A 9461-nucleotide genomic window follows, 5' to 3' on the forward strand; every position below is an offset into this window, starting at 1 on the left:
GTTGTAACTGTAACTCATAGTCACCCGTAACTCCAATCCTAGGGGATAAAATGACCTCTTATGACCTCTGTGGTCGTTGCACATATATGATGCACATAAATGACATTCAGATAAAACACCCATACATAAAATAAAAATAAATGAATCTTTTAATTTTTTAATTTATTTACTTTGTATATGGATATTTTGTTTGCACGCAGATCATTTGTGTTTGTCATGTATGCCTGTTGGGTCCCCTGAAACAGGTAGTTGTGAGACAGTATGTGGGAACTGGGAATTGAACCCAGGTCCTTTGCAAAAGCAACAAGTGCTTTTAAACACGGAACCATCTCTCCAGCCCCCCAAATGAAATTAAAAAAAAAAGTCAATTCTTCTCAAATTGGTCTCTAGATCTAGTATACTTTGGCTAGAAATCCCAGGAGGGAGATTGCAGCCACCAAAATGAAATTCAATCCCTTCATGACTCCAACCAAAGCAAGAACTGCAGATGGTGTTTCAATGCATCTTCTCACATTCGGAAAAGGATCATTTCTTTCCCTCTTCCCAAAGAGCTGAGACAAGTATAATGTCCAGTCTATGCCTGTTCAAAAGGATACTGAAGTTCAGGTTGTTCGAGGACACTACAAAGACCAGCAGATGGCAAAGTGGCCCAGGTGTGCAGGAAGAAATACGCCATATACATCTAACGAGTCCAGGGGGAAAAGACTAATGCTGGACAAGGACCAGCAAGAAGATCCTGGAAAGGAAAGCCACGTCCCGACAAGTAGGTCAGGAGAAGGGCAAATACAGGGAAGAAATGATGGGAACAAAGGTGCTGCATGCAGGACTTTCATTAAAGACTGCTTAAGTAAAAAGAAAAGAGAGAAAGAAAGAAATCACAGGAGGATTTTTATAGAAATAGAAAATGCAAAGGAACTTGAATAGTTGGTCAGTTTTTAAAAAGAATGCAGTTAGGAGAAATTCTCTCTATAGAAATTAAATTTATTTGTGTATATGATGGGCGGGCACCTGTGCCACAGCACATATGGAGGTCTAGGGGTCTCACTCGGATTGCCAGACATGGGTGGCGGCTAAGGCAGTTCTTGGACCCAGGAGAAATTTTGTTTTTGTTTTTTTTTTAATTTTATTTATTTTATGTATGTGGGTACACTGTCTCTGTCTTCAGACACACCAGAAGAGGGCATCTGATCTCATTACAGATGGTTGTGAGCCACCATGTGGTTGCTAGGATTTGAACTCAGGATCTCTGGAAGAGCAGTCAGTGCTCTTAATCACTGAGCTATCTCTCCAGCCTGAGAAATTATGTTTTGAGAACTAAAAGTTACATATAGGCTCACAAGTTGGTTGGGATACTTGGTCTTCAGCTGCTGGTCATGTTTTGGAGGTTGTGGGGATTGTCTTGAGTTCTACCTGTTTACGTTAGACTCTGTTTCCCAGTCAAAACTATGTGACAACCAGTTGTCAACCCACTTTCTGCACTCCACCCCCACATGCACGCCCACTGCCTTGCCAACTCCTGTGACGGACTACATAGGCTTCAACCAGAAACCAGTGTGCGTCTTTCCCTGTCATTTTAAATGTATATGAATGTTTTCTCTGGGTGTATGTCAGTGTGCCACATGATTGCAGCACCCGAGGAGGCCAGAAGAGCGTGTTGAATCTGTAGAGCTGGTGTACTGGCTGGTTTTGTGTCAACTTGACACAAGCTGGAATTAATCACAGAGAAAGGAGCCTCAGTTGGGGAAATGCCTCCATGAAATCCAGCTGTAAGGCATTTTCTCAACTAGTGATCAAGGGGGAAGGGCCCAGCCCATTGTGGGTGGTGCCATCCGTGGGCTGGTAGACCTGGGTTTTATAAGAAAGAAGGCTGAGCAAGCCAGGGGAAGCAAGCCAGTAAGTAACATCCCTCCATGGTCTCTGCATCAGCTCCTGCTTCCTGACCTGCTTGAGTTCCAGTCCTGACTTCCTCTGGTGATGAACATCGATATGGAAATGTAAGCTGAATAAACCCTCTCCTCCCCAACTTGCTTCTTGGTCATGATGTTTGTGCAGGAATAGAAACCCTGACTAAGACAGCTGGAGCGACAGAAGATTGTGAGCCACTATATGGGTGTTGTAAATTGAGGCTGAGTCCTCTGGAAGATCACCCAGAGCTCTGCCTAGGTGTCTTTTCACAGTGAATGAATAGTGACTAAGAGTTCTCACACTACCTGACAACTGCAAAGTAGAAACGGTGTTCTAAGAACAGATACAGGGGTCAGTGGAAGTGAAGAAGATACAAGATCAATTCATTTTTGACAAAGTTACTGTCTTAGTTAGGGTTTCTATGGCTGTGAACAGACACCATGACCAAGGTAACTCTTAGAAGGACAACATTTAATTGGGGCTGGCTTACAGGTTCAGAGGTTCAGTCCATTATTATCAAGATGGGAACATGGTAGCATCCAGGCAGGCGTGGTATGGGAGGAACTGAGAGTTCTACATCTTCCTCAGAAGGCAACAAGAAGACTGGCTTCTAGGCAGCTATGATGAGGGTCTTAGAGCCCGTGCCCACAGTGACACACCCACTCCAACAAGGCCACACCTCCAAATAGTGCCATTCCCTGGGCCAAGCATATTTAAACCACCACAGTTAGCCAGGTAATTTAGGTTCTCCCCCTCCCCCGCAATGAAAGGAACTGCAAATGTAAGACACTGACCCTTTATCCAGAGTTAGCCAGTCATGGGATAAAAGATTTTTAAAATGTCCATCTTCACTGTACATGGAAAGACTTTTATCCATAGTCATTGTCCTGTAAACAATACAGTATATCGACTGCTTTTCTAGTGTCTATGTTGTGTTAGGTATATAAAGATAAACAGGAGGCGGTGTGTAGGAAACATGCAAATACCTTGTCATGTATATAAAGAACACCAGAATCTTCAGATTTGGGTGTCTGTGAGGTATCCTGGAAGCAACCATTTTAAAAAATACCAAGATCCTGGGGGGAGGTTGCACTTGAGTGGGAAAATGTAAACTTTTCTTATTTAACACTGTAGAAAAGTTAACTGAACAGAGCTCGCTTCAGCAGCACAGAGACTAAAATTGGAATAATACAGAGAAGATTAGCATGGCCCCTGCACAGGATGACACACAGATTTGTGAAGCATTTCATTTAAAGAAAGAAAGAAAAGAAAAGTTAACTCAAAGCAGATCACAAACATCAATCAAGAAAGTAACTAGAATGAGAAATGGGGGTAGAGCCTCACAACTTTATGATAGGCATCTTAGAATATAAAAAGAAAAAAAGACACCATGGATTTCACAAAAGTTATATTCTCTTTTTCTGAGTAACCATTAAAGATTCCTAGGAAGCCAGGCATAGTGGCCTGACCCTGTCATTGTGGTCCTTGGGAGGCTGAATCAGGGTGATTGCCATGAAATTTGAGGACAGCCTGGGCCAACCTAGACTATTATAACAAGATCCTGTTGTACAGAGGGAGGGGCAGAGGGGGGTGGGGGGGGAAGAAAGATTGAGAGATTCATTACAAGATGGGTCTAAGACAGGCATGGTGGCACATTCATTTAACCCCAGCACTCAGAGAGGCAGGTGGATCTCTGTGAGTTCAAAGTCCGCCTGGTCTACATAGTGAGTTTTAAGACAGCTAAGGCTGATGTTTCAAAAATCCAAATGTAAATAAACAAGATGAGTCAGACAGGCTAAAAGATTTAAACAAAGTTACAAAATTACTCAGCTGCTGAGGGAGCAGGGAGAAGATTCTTAGCATTAATCATGAAGGAACAGTACCTACACCTCTGCTTAGAGTGAGTGATCATTTCTGAGAGAAACGTCCGTCAGATGGTGCAGCGGCTATGGGAAACGACTTGGCAATCCCCACACAAAGCAGACATTCTCACGGCAGGGTGCAGCATCTCTGGTCCGCAGTGTTTATCAGGAATAATGAAAACACATCTTCCCACAGGCGAAAACATCCAAGACAGCTTTGTTCATTCATGAAAGCCCAGATGGAAACCATGCAAACTTCTAAACTGTCTGTTACAGTTCCTCCAAATACTGAAACCACTCGGTAATTTGAAAGAGGGACTTTATTATGTAATTATATCATTAATTCCGTTTTGGTTTTTTTTTTGTTGTTGTTGTTGTTGTTTTGTTTTTTGTTTTTGTTTTTGTTTTTTTACTGTGACCCTAGGCTATTTTGGAACTCAAAGTGTAGTTTAACCTGAGGCCAGGGATACCTCACCCCGCCCAGTTACCGAGGAAATGTTAAAATAAAACAACCAGTTTAGTAGGTGTAGTGGCTCATGCCTGCAACCCAAACACTTCAAAGGAGAGGTAGGAGAATCATGGTAAGTTCAAGGCCAGCCTGGGCTACTTATGAGACCTTGTCTCTAGGAAAGGTGAAAAAACAGACCAACTTAGCACCGGAGCAGCTACTAAGGAGTAAAGGATATTGGGAAAGCCTGCTGTCCTTCAGTGGTAACCGCACAAGGTCCTGAGTTCAGTCTCCTGCACTTTAAACAAAATGATGCAAGGACTAACCTAAGGCTGAGGGAAGGTACCCAAAGAAACAAATTGGAAGCAGGGACTCTTCCTGAGGCTGTGCTGTAAGTCTGTTAGCAGACATGTATAAAAATATAAGACGTCTACTGTGCTACCAAGGCTCGACTTAGTAGAAGCAATACCGAGTACTCGGAGTGGTGCAAGACCCGGTCATGGAGGGTGCTGGTGAGCAGAAGCTGAGACTCGAATGTCGAGTCACGAATGTCGGAGCCAGCTGAGATGGGCAGTGTCCTCGATGGGACACTGTTCAAGGTGGCTCTGGCTAGGGTTGTACTTTTGTGGGTGTTAATGTGATGGGGACATGCAGCCGGGACAAGGCAGGAACAGATAGCCAATGCGTGTGCTCCTGGCAGTAGAGGAGAGTAAAACAAACTCCCCATAAGTTCCTTCCTGCTGCGGTGGCTCTGCAGCGCCATCTACTGACAAAACGTTCTCTTACAGACAGACCCTCTTAAAGCCGCTGTTCTCAACCTGTGGGTCGAAACCCTTGAAGGGGGGGTCACCTACCAGATATCCTATGTGTGTTTATTTATGGTTGGGGGTCACCACAACGTGAGAAACTTCTTTAAATGATCACAACTTTAGGAAGGTTGAAAACCACTACCTTAAAGGACCTCTGGCAGAACAGGTAATGGAGGGACAGTTGGCCAAAGCAACAAATGTATAACTGCCACATCTACCCACAGGTGCTGTGGGGAAAACCACCTGTGGCATATTGAGATGGACAACCATGGGACACAACTGTGTGGTTGTTTGGGCTTGTAATTCCAGCACTGGGGAAACCGAGGCATGAGGATCAAGTTTTCAAGGCTAGTCTGGGCTACCTAACCCTAGTCCCCAAACAAAACAACAGAAAAAGAGTACATTGTATCTTCTGTAATTATACTCCCTAATGCCTGTTTTCAAAATGTCCTCTGAAAACAGGAGTCTGTGGTGTAGGATGGAGACGCCTATCCTTTCCAAACACAGCTCCCAGAGAATTCCTGGTCAGGAGCCATTTGAAAGGACTGGAACTTTGGTAGAAGAGAGCATTGGAAATGTATCCCCCACCCCAGGAGGTGGAATGTAAAATTGGGAATGTTCTCATGGCCAGACTGTATCTTTGTAGGTGTTAGTGTGATGGGGACATGCAGCCAGGGATTCTAGATTACTCCCAGGATGCAACTGAGAGAGTGGCCTGCCCAGGAAGCCTGAGCCACGGTAGGGCAGGGAACATAACCTTCTCACTTAGTGCTTTAGTTTGCTTCCCACAACTTTGAGAACTGAAAGTGGGGGTTTGAGGAAATATTTGCATATCCAAGTTCCACAGTATTGTCAGTTACAATATATAAAACTTGGACAAAATCTAAGTGCCCATTGACAGGTGAATGGATAAGCCAGATGCTGGGTGCCCACAGTATAAAATACTGACCAGTCGTGAAACAAGGAGTTCTGATATGTTTGACTGTGCTAATGAGAATTAGGGATACTCTGTAAAGTGAAATAAGCCAGCCACAAAAAGACAGGAGCAGTGTGATGCCACTAAGTGACTTGCTAGGAGCTGGGAGGAGCAGGAGGTGACGCCACAGGGGAGTTTCAGTTCTTGTGGGATGGACAGAATTACAGACAGAGACAGCTGCACACCAACACCAGTGAACTGGAACCTATATCTCCCCCATTAAAAAAAAATGGCAGACTGTGTGCTATGCATATTTCAACCATAATGAGAGGAACTGAAAAAAACAAAGATAAGCAATTCTTTGGATGCATAGCCATGCGATGTGGACGACGGCTTCGGTGGGTGGTGGGAGTGGTTAACCAGGGGCTAGGAGTTACATGCCAAATAATACAGTCGGAACACTCTCTGTGACTTGTTTCTGTTTTGTATTTTGGGAAAGGGTCTCGTGGAGTTCGGGCTGGCTCAAACTCATTATGAAGCCATCGTATTCTTCTGCTCCTCCTGCCTCTGCCTCCCCAGTACCGGGAGTAACAAGTATACAGTGCTTGGTTTTCCACGATGCTGGAAATTAAACGCAGGGCTCCGCTGGAGGCTAAGCAAGCATCTGCCAGCTGAGCCAGGCCCTCCTAGGAAGGCAGAAGTGAGCTGTTTCTATCCTATCCCAGACAGTTACAATGAGCTCAAGAGACTGCATTAGCCGGCTTTCTGTTGCTGCGCTAAAACACTGAGCTCATCCGTCTTAAAGGAGGAAGAATTTGCTTTGGTTTTCCTCATGAGAGGTCTGAGCCGCAGATCTCTTGGCTCTGCGTGGGTCAGCAGCGAAACTGGCAGAGGAGTCTGTCCATGTCAGTCAGAAAGCAGAGAGGTCCGGGCTGGTATCCCAGATTCCCTAAAGGACGCACTCCAATAACTTAGCTGCTTCTCATGAGGCCCCAGGTATGATCGTTGAGAAAAACAAGGCAGTGGTATTAACTGCAAAGTCCCTAAAGTGCTCTTTCTGTTCCCAAGATTCTCGGGCAGTGAAGGGGAACAACGGCAGGCCGGCTGAAGCCAGAGGAGGTGAAGTTCTCTTACCTCCATGGGAGCCAGATGAGTAGCATTGTCAGAAGAGGGGAGCTACTTCCCACACAGGCTAAGTCAGCTCTTCCTTAGAACGCTGATCATCCGGAGGCAAAGCTAGTTGGCAAGCGAAAGATGCGAAGGATGCGGCTGCTTAGGCAGTTTAACGCTTCTCTTGCTGTGGTGAGCAGGGCAATAAAAAACGGACTGCTGGGAGAAAAGTGCTGGTCCAGCATGCGCCACAGACTTCCTAAGTTTCAGTAAACCTTGTGTCTGGCAGGGAGCTTTTGGGTGTTTTCGTTAGTCCCCGCGATCTTTCCCATCCTGTCCTACAGAGCTAGCTTTCGCTGTGCTGCGGACACTGCTGTCCTGGTTACACCCTCAGTGGGTCTCACCACTTCCCAATAATGCCACAAGCTGGCAACCAAGCTTTTCACTAAAGAGCCTTGGAGGAGGATTCTACCTAGATGCTTGAGATATCGAAGTAAGGATGTGGTGGGTCCTCCGGAGCGAAATTCTGATTTCCTTGGGTCTTCCGGTAGGAGCCGCGATCAGCTGTGCTGACAACGCAGGAGCCAAAAACTTGTGAGGGAATCAAGGGACGGCTGAACAAACTTCCTGCTGCTGGTGTGGGTGACATGGTGACAGCCACAGTTAAGAACAGCAAACCAGAACTCAGAGTAAGCTCCACCTGGCAGTGGTGATTCAACAATGAAAGTCATGTCGAAGCATAGATGGGAGTTCATTTATTTGAAGATAATGCGGGGGTCATAATAAACAATAAAGGTGAGATGAAAGGTTCTGCTGTCACAGGTCCAGTTGCAAAGGAGTGTGCAGACTTGGGGCCCAGGATTGCATCCAATGCAGGAAGCATTGCTCAATTCTCGGTGCATTTGTGAAATATATTCATTAAAAATATATATTAAAATATATTCATTATATTTCTTTGCTCTGAGGGGAGAGAGAGAGAGAGAGAGAGAGAGAGAGAGAGAGAGAGAGAGAGAGAGAGAGAGAGAAACATGTAGGATCTAACCCATACTAACCCATAGCCAGTGGTATGGCACATGGGGGAAGCAGAGGCAAGTGGATCTCTATGAGTTCAAGGCCAGCCTGGGCTACAGATCTAGTTCCAGGATAGCCAAGACTACACAGAGAAAAAAACAAACAAACAAACAAACAAAAACTGTCTTGAAAAAATCCAAAAACAGAAAAAAAAAAAAGATAAAGATAAAACCCATAAACACATACACACCCCTAGGCATGTTTTAGGAAACTGACGCTTGTTGGGAAACACACATCAGGGAACATAGTGCCTGATTTCTCAGGACAGCCCTGTCCTAACCTGAGCACGGGGCTCTCTGAAGCTGGGGCAGTACAGAGCTGAGCACAGTGTGGTCTGACTCTGGAGCCAGTTTTAGGAAGACAGTGAGACCTTGCCCATGTCCACCCCCTCCTCTGCCTGCACATCTGGCATCCTACTCTGGTGAGGGCCAGCACTGACCACATGAGATGTGTCCCCTCTGTCTTAGATAGGGAGATCATCTTAAATACGACTTCTTAGCTCTTCCTGGCCTGTGCTAGGATGGGTGAATGTTTCTTTGCTTAGGCAGGAGAAACATTGCAGATAAGAGGTTACTTGGAAGGTGAGCCCAAGTAGTAGGGAATCTCAGCTGGCTAACCTTGCAGAAGGTGTGCCTGACCTGAGGCTCTCTGATCTCTTGTATTAAGGACATTTTCTCCTGGTTAAGAGGGGACAGGGAACTGGGCTGTACACCCAAGTACCAGGAAAGATGGGGAACTGGGCTAGACCCAGAACCCAACCCCACCTCAGCGAATTCCTCCTGCACTGAAAATCATTCTAAACATTCAATTTATCCATAGCAAACATACTAATTAGACCTTTTTCTTTTTTGGTGTTTTTAGACAGTTTTTTTTTTTTTTTTTTCTGTGTATCCCTGGCTGTTCTGGGATTCACTATGTAGATCAGGGTGGCCTCAAACTGAGAGATTTGCCTGCGTCTGCCTCCTGAGGGTTGGGATTAAAGGTGGGCAACCATTGCCTGGACTGATTAAAACCTCTTGTCTATATAAGATGCTCAGTGAGTAAAAACACTCACTGAACAAGCCTGACAAACTCAATCCCTGGAACTAAAAGACTTTGATCCACTCAGAAAATAAAACGAGAACGCAGTGAGAGTCAACCTGAGCTCAATCCCCAGGACCAGCATGGTGGAAGGAGAGAACAGCTCCCACCAGCTGTCCTCTGACCTCCACACATGCACCACGGCACCTGCATGCCAAAACTTGGCCAGCTGCTAACCAGCAGTTCTTCACTACAGCCAATCAGATACAACTCCAGTTCGCCTCTAGGCTAGTGAGGAGGACGAATGAACACTTACAAAA

At 45.4% G+C, this 9461-nt stretch overlaps 1 pseudogene across 1 annotated transcript; it reads left to right on the forward strand.

Moving 5' to 3' along the window:
• Positions 1-576: 576 nt before the first annotated feature.
• LOC308424302 (large ribosomal subunit protein uL14-like) lies at positions 577-7958 on the forward strand (annotated as a pseudogene). Its single transcript has 2 exons — positions 577-763; positions 7549-7958. The product of its transcript is annotated as a large ribosomal subunit protein uL14-like (transcript).
• Positions 7959-9461: the final 1503 nt, after the last annotated feature.

This window comes from Micromys minutus (genome assembly GCF_963924665.1).
Source record: "Micromys minutus genome assembly, chromosome: 9".
Lineage (NCBI taxonomy): Eukaryota > Metazoa > Chordata > Mammalia > Rodentia > Muridae > Micromys > Micromys minutus.